General features: G+C 45.4%; 1 protein-coding gene across 1 annotated transcript in view; it reads right to left on the bottom strand.

Annotated features, from left to right (window-relative positions):
• The window catches only part of LOC115142941 (contactin-2-like), a 90,444-nt gene extending 71,663 nt beyond the window's left edge, over positions 1–18,781 (bottom strand). The window contains exon 1 of the mRNA XM_029682828.2: positions 18,602–18,781. The gene's annotated coding sequence lies outside the window, so the exon portion shown is untranslated. The remainder of the gene's footprint in view (positions 1–18,601) is intronic.
• Between the last annotated feature and the right edge of the window lie 919 nt (positions 18,782–19,700).

Raw genomic sequence — 19,700 nt, 5'->3', positions numbered from 1 at the left:
CAAAGGTGCGCAAAACCTGAACCTATAGGGGAGGGTCCGGGTGGGCATCTATCCGCTGTGGCGGCTCTGGTGCGGGACGTAGACCCCGCTCCACCTCTGGCTCACCCCACTTTGGTGGCGCCTCTGGTGCGGGAACCCTCGCCGCCGATCCGGACTGGGGAACCTTGTTGCGGGCCCCGGACTGGGGACCCTCGTTGCGGGCCCCGGATTGGGGACCCTCGTTGCGGGCCCCGGATTGGAAACCCTTGTTGCGGGCCCCGGACTGGAGACCTTCGCTGGAGGCTCCGGACTGGAGACCTTTGCTGGAGGCTCCGGACTGGAGACCGTCGCTGGAGGCTCCGGACTGGAGACCGTCTCTGGAGGCTTCGTGCCATGGATCATCACTGGAGGCTTCGTGCCATGGATCATCACTAGAGGCTTCTTGCCATGGATCATCACTGGAGGCTTCTTGCCATGGATCATCACTGGAGGCTTTGTGCCATGGATCATCACTGGAGGCTTCTTGCCATGGATCATCACTGGAGGCTTCTTGCCATGGATCATCACTGGAGGCTGGGGACCCTTGTTGCAATGTTCTTTGAAGGGAGTAGTACACAGCGTTGTACGAGATCTTGTATGAGATATTCTCACATGGAATAGCTTTCATTTCACAGAACAAGAATAGACTGACGAGTTTCAGAAGAAAGCGCTTTGTTTCTGGCCATTTTGAGCCTGTAATCGAAACCACATATGCGGATGCTGATACTCAACTAGTCTAAAGAAGGCCAGTTTTATTGCTTATCATAATCAGAACAACAGTTTTCAGCTGTGCTAACATAATTGCAAAAGGGTTTTCTAATGATTAATTAGCCTTTTAAAATTATAAACTTGGATTAGCTAACATAATGTGCCATTGGAACACAGGAGTGATGGTTGCTGATAATGGGCCTCTGTACACCTATGTAGATATTCCATAAAAAAATCTGCCGTTTCCAGCTACAATAGTCATTTACAACATTAACAATGTCTACACTGTATTTCTGATCAATTGTGTGTTATTTTAATGGACAAAAAATGTGCTTTTCTTTCAAAAACAAGGACATTTGTAAGTGATACCAAACTTTTGAACGGTAGTACGTATCTTCGTATGTACGTATGTATACAGTTGAAGTCTGAAGTTTACATATAATAAAATCACTTCAGTTAGTCAGTGTGCAACAGATGAAATATACATTCATGGGTAACAAAACATATCAGAATTCTCCGCAACACAAGTAAACTCATTTTTCAACTACTCCACAATTTCTTGTTAACAAACTATAGTTTTGGCAAGTCGGTTATGCCATCTACTTCGTGCATGACACAATTAAATGTTTCCAACAATTGTTTACACGGATTATTTCACTTACAATTCACTGTATCATAATTCCATTGGGTCTGAAGTTTACATACACTAGGTTAATTCTGCCTATAAACAGCTTGGAAAATTTCACAAAATTATGTCATGGCTTTAAAAGCTTCTGAGGCTAATTGACCTCATTTGAGTAATTTGGAGGTTTACCTGTGGATGTATTTCAATGCCTACCTTCAGACTCCGTGCCTCTTTGCTTGACATCATGGGAAAATCAAAAGATGTATTTCAATGCCTACCTTCAGACTCAGTGCCTCTTTGCTTGACATCATGGGAAAATCAAAAGCAATCAGCCAAGACCTCAGAAAAACAAATTGTAGACCTCCACAAGTCTGGTTCATCCTTGGGAGCAATTTCCAAACACCTGAAAGTACCACGTTCATCTGTACAAACAATAGTATGCAAGTATTAACACCATGGGACCACGCAGCCGTCATACTGCTCAGGAGGAGACGCGTTCCGTCTCCTAGAAATGAACTGACTTTGGTGCGAAAAGTGCAAATCAATCCCAGAACAACAGCAGAGGACCTTGTGAAGATGCTGGAGGAAACAGGTACAAAAGTAACTATATTGACATAACCTTAAAAGTCATTCAGCAAGGAAGAAGCCACTGCTCTAAAACCACCATAAAAAAAGCCAGACTATGGTTTGCAACTGCACATGGGGACAAAGATCATACTTTTTGGAGAATGTCCTCTAGTCTGATGAAACAAATGGCCATAATTACCATTGTTACGTTTGGAGGAAAAAGGGGGAGGTTTGCAAGCTGAAGAACACCATCCCAACCGTGAAACACGGGGGTGGCAGCATCATGTTGTGGGGGAGCTTTGCTGCAGGAGGGACTGGTGCACTTCACAAAATAGATGGCTTCATGATGGAGGAAAATAATGTGGATACATTGAAGCAACATCCCAAGACATCAGTCAGGAAGTTAAAGCTTGGTTGCAAATGGGTCTTCCAAATGGACTATGACCCCAACCATACTTCCAAAATTGTGGCTTAAGGACAACAAAGTCAAGGTATTAGACTGGCCATCACAAAGCCCTGACCTCAATCCTATAGAAAACTTGTGGGCAGAGCTGAAGAAGCGTGTGCGAGCGAGAAGGCCTTACAATCCTGACTCAGTTACACCAGCTCTGTCAGGATGAATGGGCCAAAATTCACCCAATTTATTGTGGTAAACTTGTGGAAGGCCACCCAAAATGTTTGACCCAAGTTAAACAATTTAAAGGCAATGCTATCAAATATTAATTGAGTGTTTGTAAACTTCTGACCCACTTGGAATGTGATGAAAGAAAAAAAGCTGAAATAAATGATTCTCTCTACTATTATTCTGACATTTCACATTCTTAAAATAAAGTGGTGATCCTAACTGACCTAAGACAGGGACTTTTTACTAGGATTAAATGTCAGGAATTGTGAAAAACTGAGTTTAAATGTATTTGGCTAAGGTGTATGTAAACTTCCGACTTTAACTGTAAATTTAAATATATATACAGTGAGGCAAAAAAGTATTTAGTCAGCCATCAATTGTGCAAGTTCTCCCATTTAAAAAGATGACAGAGGCCTGTAATTTTCATCATAGGTACACATTGTAGGATTTTTAATGAATTTATTTGCAAATTATGGTGGAAAATAAGTATTTGGTCAATAACAAAAGTTTATGTCAATACTTTGTTATATACCCTTTGTTGGCAATGACAGAGGTCAAACGTTTTCTGTAAGTCTTCACAAGGTTGCTGGTATTTTGGCCCATTCCTCCATGCAGATCTCCTCTAGAGCAGTGATTTTTTGGGGGGCTGTTGCTGGGCAACACAGACTTTCAACTCCCTCCAAAGATTTTCTATGGGGCTGACATCTGGAGGCTGGCTAGGCCACTCCAGGACCTTGAAATGCTTCTTACGAAGCCACTCCTTCGTTGCCGGGCGGTGTGTTTGGGATCATTGTCATACTGAAAGACCCAGCCACGTTTCATCTTCAATGCCCTTGCTGATGGAAGGAGGTTTTCACTCAAAATCTCACGATACATGGCCCCATTCCTTCTTTCCTTTACACGGATCAGTCGTCCTGGTCCCTTTGCAGAAAAACAGCCCCAAAGCATGATGTTTCCACCCCCATGCTTCACAGTAGGTATGGTGTTCTTTGGATGCAACTCAGCATTCTTGAGCACAGTTGAGTTTTTACCAAAAAGTTATATTTTGGTTTCATCTGACCATATGACATTCTCCCAAACTTCTTCTGGATCATCCAAATGCTCTCTAGCAAACTACAGATGGGCCTGGACATGTACTGGCTTAAGCAGGGGGACACGTCTGGCACTGCAGGATTTGAGTCCCTGGCGGCGTAGTGTGTTACTGATGGTAGGCTTTGTTACTTTGGTCCCAGCTCCCTGCAGGTCATTCACTAGGTCCCCCCGTGTGGTTCTGGGATTTTTGCTCACCGTTCTGGTGTCCTTTGACAGCTCTTTGGTCTTGGCCATAGTGGAGTTTGGAGTGTGACTGTTTGAAGTTGTGGACAGGTGTATTTTATACTGATAACAAGTTCAAACAGGTGCCATTAATACAGGTAACGAGTGGAAGACAGAGGAGCCTCTTAAAGAAGAAGTTACAGGTCTGTGAGAGCAAGACATCTTGCTTGTTTGTAGGTGACCAAATAATTATTTTCCACCATAATTTTCAAATATATATATTTTTTTTCTCATTTTGTCTGTCATAGTTGAAGTGTACCTATGAGGAAAATTACAGGCCTCTCTCATCTTTTTAAGTGGGAGAAGTTGCACAATTGGTGGCTGACTAAATACTTTTTTGCCCCACTGTATATTTACCCCACAACTATATGAGGGATTGGAAATGACGCAGACAATTACCACCGATGAAAAGCTACAATCTATCCACAATATTAAAGCTGATCCACCCACATAAAAAAGTGCACTAGTCACCATTAGTCTGGTACCAGGTTGTTTTTGCTCTCCAACTTTGTTCAGTTCAAGTGGTGTTGCGAGCTCCAAATTATGTAGACACACGCAGATGTGCACAGCTTTCCCAAGGGCAATACCCACACAACATGTTTAGGCTCTACGCATGCACAAAATATGACATTGGCTCGATTTAAGCTACTTCAAGCTAGGCAAAGCAGCAACGCCTATGCTGACCCTGTCCATTAACATTGACTAGAATCAGGAAATTCTGCGCACTTCAAAGATTGTGGTGGCTTTGAATGGATGGAAAGAAAGGCACGAATACCCTAGCACCTTTCCTGAGGTTTTTATGCCATAACATCTTTCCTCATTAGATTATCACAGGGTAAGCACTGCCTACCCTGCCTACCCTGACTGCACGTCACTGTAAGATGTGTTGCACGTGTCTTGGCCGAGCTAGAACGTTTTTTATAAGTGCTGTATTTAATACTGTAGGAAAATATGTCTGTGTGGTGGGCATAGTGTTGGAGAAAGTGTTGTGTGGATCAACCTTGAAATAATTTGAGATTCCCTATTGAATACAGATATGGTCATCTCGGACAGAGGTAGCAACTAGCTACTGTAACTAACAATCTCTTCCCAAATGAGAGTTATATCAGGCAGTAGGCAGTTTTCCATCTCCAACGACAGAGCCCAGTGTTCTATAGGGCCTCTCAGCTCTAACAGACACACATGAGAGCTGCAGCTTTGAGATACAGTAAATGAGGTCTGATTGAAGTGAGCTGATGCTAAGTGCTTTGTTACGGCTATCAGAAGCACAGGCTGGCTGAGTTAGAAGAAGAGATCATTCAGAAGAACAGCTCATGCCTCAGCAAGGAGGAAGAAAGGCAGGCAAAGATTTAAACATCCATGTTCAGGGTGGAGGACTAACAGGCTTAGGGAAGAAAGGGAGAATGTACTGAAGGACATGAGAAGGTGTGAAAGAGAACGGAGTCCTCAAAAATGATCTGCAAACGAATAGTTTGCGGAGGTTTTGGATGGCTGATTGATTAGCAGGCACTCAAAATACAAATCTGGCCTGCAATTGTCAGTCATCCAAAACCTCCGCAAATTATAATGACCATAGATCATATTCACAATGCACAACCGTTTCAGGGACATTTCTTCTCATCTAGGGAAATCTTACTTACTTTACATTTTCATAGTTCTGGTGCCAAGGCCCCCAAACCCCAAATCAGCACAATGTCCTTTAGAAATAAGTACATCATCTTATTTCTGCCCAATAATTCAAAACGCATTAGCTGTATCCATTATTCAAATGGTTTTCCTTCGTTTTAGGGAAACCCCAGTTGGATTCCGTGAGGCAAAAACTGTGTCAAATGAAATGAGAAATATAATTTCTAAATGTTACTCGCTCCCCCAAAAAAGCTTTAAGAGTTGCAGCCTAACTTTGGTGATGTAGCAGAGGGCCTCTCTGAACCTATCTGAAACAGTTAAAGTTTAATGAGGCTGTGTGTTGAGCCTACTGCCATTGACCTTCCCTTCACAGGTAAGCTCACTGAGAGCACAGCAATGATCTGGAGTAGAGTTACAGGGGAGGAGAGGAGAATAAAGGAGAGGAGAGGAGAGCTGGGCTAGCTGGGCATTATTATGTTAGTGTAGCAGTATGAGCTGCCAGGTTGGGAACTGAGCCAACCAGTACGTACACTGGGGTTTAGTACACCCACTCCTGTGACAGGTTTTTAATGACTATTGAGTCGGGACCTTGGTTCAACGTCTCTTCTGTTGCCTGTGTGAATGAATAGCCTAGCTAAAAAAAAATGGACAGATCTAGGATCAGCTTCCCCTCACCCAATCTTCACCTTCAAACACAAAACAAACCTTAGACCAACATTTAGGGGTAACTTCCTCCTACTGTGTGTATGCAGTATGCTGCCTGTGTGGATGTGAATGGCTGCCTGGTGCAGTGTGGGTGGCTATATATATGTATTTATTTTTTAAATAAATGATTCAAGGTCAGACAGCACTGGCTCTGAGAGAGACAGTGGTGGACCATTAAGGTTGTGAGACTTCACTGACTGTACCAATGGAACTATATCTCCATGCAAGTGTCCCAGTAACAAGGCCCTCGCATTGTTTATGCAAGTGTTGTGTGGATGTACCGGTGAATTATATTTGCTCTCTATCTAAAGTATCTCTGTTTGTGTGTTTGTCCTCTCTTCCACTCTCCTTGAGTCACGCTCTTTCTCTCTCTCTCGAGCGCGCTCTTTCTCTGTCTCTCACTCTCACTCGCTCTCTCTAGGCCTGTGCCTTGTTCTTTCTAAGTATGTCTCTCACTCTCACTCGCTCTCTCTAGGCCTGTGCCTTGTTCTTTCTAAGTATGTCTCTCACTCTCACTCGCTCTCTCTAGGCCTGTGCCTTGTTCTTTCTAAGTATGTCTCTCACTCTCACTCGCTCTCTCTAGGCCTGTGCCTTGTTCTTTCTAAGTATGTCTCTCACTCTCACTCGCTCTCTCTAGGCCTGTGCCTTGTTCTTTCTAAGTATGTCTCTCACTCTCACTCGCTCTCTCTAGGCCTGTGCCTTGTTCTTTCTAAGTATGTCTCTCACTCTCACTCGCTCTCTCTAGGCCTGTGCCTTGTTCTTTCTAAGTATGTCTCTAACTCTCACTCGCTCTCTCTAGGCCTGTGCCTTGTTCTTTCTAAGTATGTCTCTCACTCTCACTCGCTCTCTCTAGGCCTATGCCTTGTTCTTTCTAAGTATGTCTCTCACTCTCACTCGCTCTCTCTAGGCCTATGCCTTGTTCTTTCTAAGTATGTCTCTCACTCTCACTCGCTCTCTCTAGGCCTATGCCTTATCTTTCTAAGTATGTCTCTCACTCTCACTCGCTCTCTCTAGGCCTGTGCCTTGTTCTTTCTAAGTATGTCTCTCACTCTCACTCGCTCTCTCTAGGCCTATGCCTTGTTCTTTCTAAGTATGTCTCTCACTCTCACTCGCTCTCTCTAGGCCTGTGCTTTGTTCTTTCTAAGTATGTCTCTCACTCTCACTCGCTCTCTCTAGGCCTATGCCTTGTTCTTTCTAAGTATGTCTCTCACTCTCACTCGCTCTCTCTAGGCCTATGCCTTATCTTTCTAAGTATGTCTCTCACTCTCACTCGCTCTCTCTAGGCCTGTGCCTTGTTCTTTCTAAGTATGTCTCTCACTCTCACTCGCTCTCTCTAGGCCTATGCCTTGTTCTTTCTAAGTATGTCTCTCACTCTCACTCGCTCTCTCTAGGCCTATGCCTTGTTCTTTCTAAGTATGTCTCTCACTCTCACTCGCTCTCTCTAGGCCTATGCCTTGTTCTTTCTAAGTATGTCTCTCACTCTCACTCGCTCTCTCTAGGCCTGTGCCTTGTTCTTTCTAAGTATGTCTCTCACTCTCTATCCCGCTTTCCCTTAAATGTTCTTCTCCTTGTAAACACCCAGTGCTCTGTCCTGCCATGGCTCGGTGTTAGTTTTCTAGCGCTGCCCTGACATTACCAATGTAGTAGTTAGCTACGCTGCCCTAACATTATCAGTGTAATAGCTGGCTAGCTGTGCGTGGACATAGCATTAGCAGTCTGCATCATGTTCTCCTATAGCGCTTCAGTGACTTTTAATTTGCACTTCTGCTGGGCTTCTATCTGCTGCCCTGACAGTCCCAGTACTCCCACACCCCTCCAGCCAACCAGTCCGCACTCAGACAGACACACACATTGGAAAGCACACGCACATTCGTGAAGCAGATCACACAAACACACACACACACACACACACATATTTATGGTGTCAGAAAAAAGAACACATACATTGCTCTTCCTTTCACACATTTCAAACCCATTTTAACATGTGTGGTTAAAGGCACACACAGCTCTCTGTCTCCCACTCAGCTATCCATTTGCAGAGTGCTTTAGGTGGCTAATTCATAGGGATGTGTGTGAACTCCCCAGCAGTGTGAGACCAGATCAGAGCTCAGTCAGACGGAGGTCACATCTAATCACCCGGGGTCATAACTCTCAGCCCTTATCTACTGCACTGAGCTAGAAAGAACAAGTGTCTCAGTCTCACCCCTCCAACTATTAGTCACGCACGTTATCACACTGACCACGATAGTTTCATGAAAAATGAGTGTTTGTACTGTTTGTAGTTTGTGTGTGTGTGTGTGTGTGTGTGTGTGTGTGTGTGTGTGTGTGTGTGTGTGAAATCAGACCCATTGAACTCATTCATCTCTGCAGGAGAGATAAGATGACCGGGAGGGATGGCGTGTAGTCAGGATAGAACATTCTCACCAAACTACTGTCCCCTGCTGGGGGTTGGGAGTTCAGATGAAGAATTTTACAAGTGAGGCCACAGCAGAGAAAGAAAAGAGACAGAGCAAGAAAGAGAGATCGGACGACAGACTGACAGAGCTAGCGACAGTCAGAGACAGGGAGAGTTTTTGCTACTTAGAAAATGTGCTGTATGTTTTCATTGGATAAGAAGTATCTCCGTTTGATAACATGTTCTCCCATTCCATGCCTTCTGAACACGACCCAGCCAAACACTACGACGTCATCGCTCTAGACAGAGACTAGAAGGACTGGGCACAGCCTGCTGGGTTTCTCTTTTACCTAATAATTAATTAATTAATTGAGTTTGAGGGGTCTAGAGGGACTATCAAAGAGGAACTTGCAGATCACCCCCAAATCCTTCAAAACATTGCTGTGAACACCCCTATAAGGAGTTAGTTGGTCTAGTCCACAATTTCCAGGACAGTTACAACAGTCATTGTATAATTCAGACGCTAAAGGGGACCATTGTACCATGCAGCCAAAACAGTCTGTCTGGTATCACAGGATACTGTGGAAGTACTACTGTAGATTAATAGTTCTATATCTGAGAGGGTTCTATACAGAGCAAAGCATTCCACCAACATTCTATCTGCCAGTCTGAGACAAAGAATTCCTCTCACTTCGATTGGATGTTGATTTAAGATTCTGAGATGTTCTGACAGCTCCACAAGTCACTGGTTGGTGGCATGAGTCACTGAGTAAAACATGCACACAAACAGTACAAGTCAAAAGTTTGGACACACCTACTCCTTCAAGGGTTCTTTATTTTTACTAATTTCTACATTGTATAATAACACTATGAAATAATACATGGATTAATGTAGTAAGCAACAAAGTGTTAAAAAAATATATTTGAGATTCTTCAAAGTAGCCACCCATTTCCTTGATGACAGCTTTGCACACTCTTGGCATTCGCTCGACCTGTTTCATTAGGTTGTCACCTGGAATGTACTTCAATTCAAATAAAAAAATAAAAATCAAATTTTATTGGTCACATACACATGGCTAGCAGATGTTATTGCAAGTGTAGCAAAATGCTTGTACTTCTAGTTCCGACAGTGCAGAAATACCTAACAAGTAATATCTAACAATTCCACAACACAAACCTTATACACACATATCTAAGTAAAGGAACAGAATAAGAATGTATAAATATATAGATGAGCAATGTCAGAGCGGCATAGGATAAGATGTAAAATATTGCATAAAATACAGTATATACATATGAGATGAGTAATGCAAGATATGTAAACATTGTTAAAGTGGCATTTTCAAAGTGACTAGTCTTCCATTTATTAAAGTGGCCTATAATTTCATATTTTATTACATTTTAATTTAACCTTTATTTAACTATCTATAGGCAGCAGCCTCTCTATGCTAGTGATGGCTGCTTAACTATGGTCTTGAGATAGAAGATGCTTTTCAATCTCTCGGTTCCAGCTTTGATGCATCTGTACTGACCTCGCCTTCTGGATGATAGCGGGGTGAACAGGGAGTGGCTCGGGTGGTTGGTGTCCTGGATTAATCTTTTTGGCCTTCCTGTGACATCGGGTGCTGTAGGTGTCCTGGAGGGCAGGTAGTTTGCTTCCGGTGATGTGTTGTGCAGACCGCACCACCCTCTGGAGAGCCCTGTGGTTGTGGGCGGTGCAGTTGCCATGCCAGGCGGTGATACAGCACAACAGGATGCTCTCAATTGTGCATCTGTAAAAGTTTGTGAGGGTTTTAGGTGACAAGCCAAATTTCTTCAGCCTCCTGAGGTTGAAGAGGTGCTGTTGCGCCTTCTTCGCCACACTGTCTGTGTGGGTGGACCATTTCAGTTTGTCAGTGATATGTACGCCGAGGAACTTTACACCTTCTCCACCGCTGTCCCGTGGAGTGAGAGGTCTCGTAATCGTTGGTAATCAAGCCTACTACTGTTGTGTCATCTGCAAACTTGATGATTGAGTTGGAGGTGTGTGTGGCCATGCAGTCATGAGTGAACAGGGAGTACAGGAGGGGGCTGAGCACGCACCATTGTGGGGCCCCAGTGTTGAGGACCAGCAGGGTGGAGATGTTGTTTGATGATGAAGTCCAGGACCCAATTGTACAGGGCGGGGTCGAGACCCAGGGCCTCAAGCTTAATGATAAGCTTGGAGGGTACTATGGTGTTGAATGCTGAGCAGTATTCAATCAATCAATCAAATGTATTTATTAAGCCATTTTTACATCAGCCGATGTCAAAGTGCTATACAGAAACACAGCCTAAAACCCCAAACAGCAAGTAATGCATATGTAGAAGCACGGTGGCTAGGAAAAACTCTCTGAAAAGGCAGGAACCCAGGAAGAAACCTAGAGAGGAACCAGGCTCTGAGGTGTGGCCAGTTCTCTTCTGGCTTTGCCGGGTGGAGATTATAACAGTACATGGCCAATATATTCAAATGTTCATAGATGACCAGCAGGGTCAAATAATAATAACAATTGCAGTGGTTGTAAAGGGTGCAACAGGTCAGCACCTCAGGAGTAAATGTCAGTTGATTTTTCATAGCCGAGCATTCAGAGTTAAAGACAGCAGGTGTTATCAATGTAGTCAATGAACAGTATTCTTACATAAGTTTTCCTCTTGTCCAGATGGGATAGGTCAGTGTGCAGTGAGATGGCGATTGCATCGTCTGTGGACCTATTGGGGCAGTAAGCAAATTTAATTGGATCTAGGATGACAGGTAAGGTTGAGGTGATATGATCCTTGACTAACATTTAACATTAACATTTAACATTTAAGTCATTTAGCAGACGCTCTTATCCAGAGCGACTTACAAATTGGTGCTTTCACCTTATGACATCCAGTGGAACAGCCACTTTACAATAGTGCATCTAGGTCTTTTAAGGGGGGTGAGAAGGATTACTTTATCCTATCCTAGGTATTCCTTAAAGAGGTGGGGTTTCAGGTGTCTCCGGAAGGTGGTGATTGACTCCGCTGTCCTGGCGTCGTGAGGGAGTTTGTTCCACCATTGGGGGGCCAGAGCAGCGAACAGTTTTGACTGGGCTGAGCGGGAACTGTACTTCCTCAGTGGTAGGGAGGCGAGCAGGCCAGAGGTGGATGAACGCAGTGCCCTTGTTTGGGTGTAGGGCCTGATCAGAGCCTGGAGGTACTGAGGTGCCGTTCCCCTCACAGCTCCGTAGGCAAGCACCATGGTCTTGTAGCGGATGCGAGCTTCAACTGGAAGCCAGTGGAGAGAGCGGAGGAGCGGGGTGACGTGAGAGAACTTGGGAAGGTTGAACACCAGACGGGCTGCGGCGTTCTGGATGAGTTGTAGGGGTTTAATGGCACAGGCAGGGAGCCCAGCCAACAGCGAGTTGCAGTAATCCAGACGGGAGATGACAAGTGCCTGGATTAGGACCTGCGCCGCTTCCTGTGTGAGGCAGGGTCGTACTCTGCGGATGTTGTAGAGCATGAACCTACAGGAACGGGCCACCGCCTTGATGTTATTTGAGAACGACAGGGTGTTGTCCAGGATCACGCCAAGGTTCTTAGCGCTCTGGGACGAGGACACAATGGAGTTGTCAACCGTGATGGCGAGATCATGGAACGGGCAGTCCTTCCCGGGAGGAAGAGCAGCTCCGTCTTGCCGAGGTTCAGCTTGAGGTGATGATCCGTCATCCACACTGATATGTCTGCCAGACATGCAGAGATGCGATTCGCCACCTGGTCGTCAGAAGGGGGAAAGGAGAAGATTAATTGTGTGTCGTCTGCATAGCAATGATAGGAGAGACCATGTGAGGTTATGACAGAGCCAAGTGACTTGGTGTATAGCGAGAATAGGAGAGGGCCTAGACCAGAGCCCTGGGGACACCAGTGGTGAGAGCACGTGGTGAGGAGACGGATTCTCGCCATGCCACCTGGTAGGAGCGACCTGTCAGGTAGGACGCAATCCAAGCGTGGGCCGCGCCGGGAGATGCCCAACTCGGAGAGGGTGGAGAGGAGGATCTGATGGTTCACAGTATCGAAGGCAGCCGATAGGTCTAGAAGGATGAGAGCAGAGGAGAGAGAGTTAGCTTTAGCAGTGCGGAGCGCCTCCGTGATACAGAGAAGAGCAGTCTCAGTTGAATGACTAGTCTTGAAACCTGACTGATTTGGATCAAGAAGGTCATTCTGAGAGAGATAGCGGGAGAGCTGGCCAAGGACGGCACGTTCAAGAGTTTTGGAGAGAAAAGAAAGAAGGGATACTGGTCTGTAGTTGTTGACATCGGAGGGATCGAGTGTAGGTTTTTTCAGAAGGGGTGCAACTCTCGCTCTCTTGAAGACGGGAGGGACGTAGCCAGCGGTCAGGGATGAGTTGATGAGCGAGGTGAGGTAAGGGAGAAGGTCACCGGAGATGGTCTGGAGAAGAGAGGAGGGGATACGGTCAAGCGGGCAGGTTGTTGGGCGGCCGGCCGTCACAAGACGCGAGATGTCATCTGGAGAGAGAGGGGAGAAAGAGGTCAGAGCACAGGGTAGGGCAGTGTGAGCAGAACCAGCGGTGTCGTTTGACTTAGCAAACGAGGATCGGATGTCGTCGACCTTCTTTTCAAAATGGTTGACGAAGTCATCTGCAGAGAGGGAGGAGGGGGGAGGGGAGGAGGATTCAAGAGGGAGGAGAAGGTGGCAAAGAGCTTCCTAGGGTTAGAGGCAGATGCTTGGAATTTAGAGTGGTAGAAAGTGGCTTTAGCAGCAGAGACAGAGGAGGAAAATGTAGAGAGGAGGGAGTGAAAGGATGCCAGGTCCGCAGGGAGGCGAGTTTTCCTCCATTTCCGCTCGGCTGCCCGGAGCCCTGTTCTGTGAGCTCGCAATGAGTCGTCGAGCCACGGAGCGGGAGGGGAGGACCGAGCCGGCCTGGAGGATAGGGGACATAGAGAGTCAAAGGATGCAGAAAGGGAGGAGAGGAGGGTTGAGGAGGCAGAATCAGGAGATAGGTTGGAGAAGGTTTGAGCAGAGGGAAGAGATGATAGGATGGAAGAGGAGAGAGTAGCGGGGGAGAGAGAGCGAAGGTTGGGACGGCGCGATACCATCCGAGTAGGGGCAGTGTGGGAAGTGTTGGATGAGAGCGAGAGGGAAAAGGATACAAGGTAGTGGTCGGAGACTTGGAGGGGAGTTGCAATGAGGTTAGTGGAAGAACAGCATCTAGTAAAGATGAGGTCGAGCGTATTGCCTGCCTTGTGAGTAGGGGGGAAGGTGAGAGGGTGAGGTCAAAAGAGGAGAGGAGTGGAAAGAAGGAGGCAGAGAGGAATGAGTCAAAGGTAGACGTGGGGAGGTTAAAGTCGCCCAGAACTGTGAGAGGTGAGCCGTCCTCAGGAAAGGAGCTTATCAAGGCATCAAGCTCATTGATGAACTCTCCGAGGGAACCTGGAGGGCGATAAATGATAAGGATGTTAAGCTTGAAAGGGCTGGTAACTGTGACAGCATGGAATTCAAAGGAGGCGATAGACAGATGGGTAAGGGGAGAAAGAGAGAATGACCACTTGGGAGAGATGAGGATCCCGGTGCCACCACCCCGCTGACCAGAAGCTCTCGGGGTGTGCGAGAGCACGTGGGCGGACGAAGAGAGAGCAGTAGGAGTAGCGGTGTTGTCTGTGGTGATCCATGTTTCCGTCAGAGCCAAGAAGTCGAGGGACTGGAGGGAGGCATAGGCTGAGATGAACTCTGCCTTGTTGGCCGCAGATCGGCAGTTCCAGAGGCTACCGGAGACCTGGAACTCGACGTGGGTCGTGCGCGCTGGGACCACCAGATTAGGGTGGCCGCGGCCATGCGGTGTGGAGCGTTTGTATGGTCTGTGCAGAGAGGAGAGAACAGGGATAGACAGACACAAAGTTGACAGGCTAGAGAAGAGGCTACGCTAATGCAGAGGAGATTGGAATGACAAGTGGACTACACGTCTCGAATGTTCAGAAAGTTAAGCTTACGTAGCAAGAATCTAATTGACTAAAATGATTAAAATGATACAGTACTGCTGGGGTAGGCTAGCTGCGTTGTTGACACTACCCTAATCAAGTCGTACCGTTGAGTGTGAAGTTACTACAATGCTGCTTTTCGGGAGCTAGCTGGCTAGCTAGCAGTGTTGGTTACGTTACGTTGCGTTAGGAGAACGACAATAGCTGGCTAGCTAACCTAGAAAATCGCTCTAGACTACACAATTATCTTTGAAACAAAGACGGCTATGTAGCTAGCTATGTAGCTAGCTACGATCAAACAAATCACACCGTTGGGACTGTAATGAAATGAAATGAAAATGTGATACTACCTGTGGAGCGAAGCGGAATGCGACCGGAATGCGAAAGTTCTATTCAGTAGACGTTGGCTGGCTATTGGCTAGCTAGGAGTGTCTCCTACGTTAAGGACGACAAAATAGCTGGCTAGCTAACCTCGGTGAATTAAGATAATCACTCTAAGACTACACACTCTAAACTACACAATTATCTTGGATACGAAGACAGCAAAGACAACTATGTAGCTAGCTAATACTACACTAATCAAGTCGTTCAGTTGAGTGTGATAGTTACTACAGTGCTACGGTAGCCGGTGAACGTATGCTAGCTGGCTAGCTGCTAGGCAGATAGGAGGACGACGAAATACGATAATAACGCAATTATCACTCTAAGACTCCACACTCTAAACTACACAATTATCTTGGATACGAAAACAGCAAAGACAACTATGTAGCTAGCTAACACTACACTAATCAAGTCGTTCAGTTGAGTGTGATAGTTACTACAGTGCTACGGTAGACGGTGAACGTGTTGGGCAGATAGGAGACGACGAAATACGATAATTACGCAATTATCTTTGATACAACGACGACTATGTAGCTAGCTAAGAAGAAATTGCTAAGATTAGACAAATCAGACCGTTGTACTATAATGAAATGTAATGAAATGTAATGAAAAAGTTATACAACCTGCAGACCGAAGCGCGGATGCGACCGGCTGATGCGACCGGCTCGCTCCAACCCGAAAACACTTCATGATGACAGAAGGCCAAGTCAAGAATTTTGAAAGTTTCTTCAAGTGCAGTCGCAAAAGTCATCAAGCGCTATGATGAAACTGACTCACATGAAGACCGCCACAGGAAATGAAGACCCAGAGTTACCTCTGCTGCAGAGGATAAGTTCATTAGAGTTGCCTGCCTCAGAAATTACAGCCCAAATAAATGCTTCACAGCGTTCAAGTAACAGACACATCTCAGCATCAACTGTTCAGAGGAGACTGCATGAATCAGGCCTTCAAATTGATCAAATTGCTGCAAAGAAACCACTACTAAAGGACAACAATAAGAAGAGACTTGCTTGGGCCAAGAAACACAAGCAATGGACATTAGACTGGTGGAAATCTGTCCTTTGGTCTGATGAGTCCAAATTTGAGATTTTTAGTTCAAATCGGCGTGTTTTTGTGAGATGCAAAGTAGGTGAACGGATGATCTCAGCATGTGTGGTTCTCACCAAGAAGCATGGAGGAGGAGGTGTGATGGTGTGTGGGTGCATTGCTGGTGACACTGTCAGTGATCTATTTAGAAATTAAGGCACACTTAACCAGTATGGCAACCACAACATTCTGCAGCGATGCGCCATCCCATCTGGTTTGCGCTTAGTGGAACTATCATTTATTTTGACCCAAAACACCTCCAAGCTGTGTAAGGGTTATTTGACAAAGAACGAGTGTGATGGATTTCTGCATCAAATGACCTGGCCTCCACAATCACACAATCTCAACCCAATTGAGATGGTTTGGGATGAGTTGGACCGCAGAGTGAAGGAAAAGCAGTCAACAAGTGCTCAGCATATGTGGGAACTCCTTCAAGACAGTTGGAAAAGCATTCCAGGTGAAACTGGTTGAGAGAATGCCAAGAGTGTGCAAAGCTGTCATCAAGGCAAAGAGTGGCTACTTTAAAGATCCTCAAATATAAAATATATTTGGATTTGTTTGAAAATGTTTGGTTACATCATTCCATATGTGTTATTTCATAGTTTTGATGTCTTCACTATTATTCTACAATGTAGAAAATAGTACAAATGAAGAAAAACCCTTGAATGAGTAGGTGTGTCCAAACTTTTGACTGGTAATGTATGTGCATGCCCAAACACACACACACACACACACACACACACACACACACACACACACACACACACACACACACACACACACACACTGAGGGAGGATTGACCCCTGTGGTCTGCCCCTCGTTATAGGGAGCAGAAGGAGTCTTTTGAGCTGGCGGTGGGTCACTGAGACACACAGACACAGGCAACGGCGGAAAGACAGACACTCCAGCCAAAGGAATATCCAGGGAGGGTTAACCTTGTCAAGTTCAAAGTGAGAGGAACCCCAACATATCATCAGCAAAATAAGAAGAAAGGGAATGTGCACAGCGGCTGGCCACACAGTGTGGGCCACTCCCAGGCCTCACCTTGATCGTTATTCAGGTGGTAGTGATACAACATAAGGTGACCTTGCTGGCTTTCACATGGGAGACGGACCCTGCTGCTACAGCAACACAGAGAAAAACACTAGAGAGGTCCTCGAGGCTAAGTAGTATATTCACTCTGTAGCTAACATCTTAACTGGAGGATAACCAGGGGCATTCTCCTCACCACAATGCAACACTTTCACAGGTGTACAATGCCTAGATGATGGTTATTCTGAGTGGCGGAGAGAGACCCATCTCTACCATCTCTATCCCTCTATCCTTGCCTCTCAGCCTTCCCAGTTTCTGCACTCATCAACGCTACAGTGTTGCCTTGCCAAATTGACCAGAGCCAAAAAGCAAAAGCAAAAACATACACCTACACCCTCCACTCTCCACGTTTGTGTTTCTATTTCAGCAATTCACAGTACTATTCATGTTATTAAAACTCACTTTAGAGGTGTTCTGTTGATGGTATGGAGACGTTTTATGCACTGACTGTGCTGTCCCTCCAGATAAATAGAAAGCTGAATAGGCTTTTACATAAAAAGGGTCATATTAACATTCACAATGAACTGTCTGGAGTGGTGCTTTAACATCTGGGAGAAAGACCGCGAGATATGCGTACCTTCTGAATGCTGTATGTTCTTCACCATTATATTAGTCATTTGATATGTATCAATAAATTGAAAGTGCCCTTTCCTACTCTTGCTCAGCAGACCTTTCTTTAAAGGTAAACATCACTGTCAGAAGGTCATTTATGCTTGAGTGCGTTCATATTAATGTGTGTGTGTGTGTGTGTGTGTGTGTGTGTGTGTGTGTGTGTGTGTGTGTGTGTGTGTGTGTGTGTGTGTGAGACAAGACACTGTGCGCGTTATACCAGCCTGCCAGCACACAGCGCCAGCCATACGCACCTGACCGCGAAACGTGCTCATCAGCGGCGCATGATGATGGTAGGGCTGACGGTATAGCGCCCCGGGAGCAGCCGTGGGGTTTCTTTGCCCCTGTACCACTAAACTGGGCTGCATATCACTTTAGGTGTAACAGACCCGAAACACAACCTACCGTTTTACTTTTTAGCAATCAGGGGTCTGTCAATGGAACATGAACCATCCCACCGGACATACACTGGTTGAATTAAATTACGTTGTACCAACGTGGAATATCCATTGAATTGACGTCTTTGCCCGATGGGATGCCCCTGTTTGATCCTGCAAACTATTGGAATAATCCATAATGTGTCCCAAAACATAATGTGTCCCAAAACCAGATGAAACATTTAGCCCCTCATGCCAAATGGTGTATAAGTGCGTATCTCTATCCCATGCACAGTTGCGTCTAATGAAATGAAAACGGAAAATGGGAACCCTTTCATAACAGTCGAACCCCAACAACTGCTCTAGCAACATCATGCTTTTTGAAACCCTTAACGATAGGTAATGACAACCTTTAAACTGCACAAATCTTTACAGGACAGAAAACATAAATCTTATCTGATAGTGCGACAAGGAAATGCAAATGCCTGTTTACCTACCTCAATTAGCGGAGGAGAGCGGGTGTTTTTCTTTCTGTCTCTGGTGGAGAGATGCTGAGATATGTGTTGACTCCCGGCAGAAGGGATGCGTAGACAGCTGATCATGCGCAAGAGACACACTGATGCTGCCCGTTCAGAACGCCCTGTAATAAAGGAGACCACACAGAAAATAGAAGCGTCTCAAGCCTCATCTGACAGATCTTTGTTGCCCCTCCCACCCTCTCTCTTCTTTTGTCGTTGCTCACTCGTTTTTCCTGTCTCCCCCTTCTGCACTAAGCAATTTAGTCAAGCTGCAGCCGCTGTCCTGCTAGGATGATCTGTCTCTCGAAAAGCAGCCGCTTTTCTTTCGCTGCTTGTACTCCCTGCCCACCGTCCTCCTCCTCCTCTCTCACCTTCTGTTCTCTTCTCCTCCTTTAAAATGAAACGAAGAAAAACAAAACAGCAGCAGCCTGTGCATCTCACTCGCCTTTGTTGCCTGCCTCTCCTACACAGTCAACCTGGACACAGAGTTAGACATAACATGGAACATCTAAATCTGTCTCTCTCTATTTAGTATGATATCATGTTTCAAATGGTAAGCATTAATTTGTGGATGTCCATCATCCATTTTGTATGATATGTTAAGAATTGTATGATATGTTACAAATTGCAAGTCATACAATATGTTACACATTTTCAATACATAAGATATGTTACAAATTCCAATTTGTTGTGGCTAATGTTAGCTAGGCTAGCGGTTCTGTGCTTCGCAATTGACTCAAGCTGCAGCCCCTGTTATGGTTAGGGGTTAGGGTTAGGAGTTAGGTTAAAGGGTTAGGGGAAGGGTTAGCTAACATGCGAAATAGTTGCAAAGTAGCTAAAAAGTAGAAAGTAGTTGCAAAGTTGATAAAATGCTAAAGTTGTCCGTGATGAGTTTCAAACACGCAATCTTTGGGTACTTGATGTTCTCGCTATATATGCCCACAACATCCACCCTGACCAACTACCCTCGTTTCCTTTTTTCTTTAAGTAACCTTCTGTGTTACGTAACCATACCAAACATAACGTATCATACTAATTTGAATGTCCTGGATCTACATTTACAATGTTACTGACACAG

Source organism: Oncorhynchus nerka, linkage group LG15 (assembly GCF_034236695.1).
Source record: "Oncorhynchus nerka isolate Pitt River linkage group LG15, Oner_Uvic_2.0, whole genome shotgun sequence".
In the NCBI taxonomy this organism is placed as follows: Eukaryota; Metazoa; Chordata; class Actinopteri; order Salmoniformes; family Salmonidae; genus Oncorhynchus; species Oncorhynchus nerka.
The sequence above is the reverse complement of the archived record's forward strand: the minus strand, read 5'-3'. Positions and strand labels throughout refer to the sequence as shown.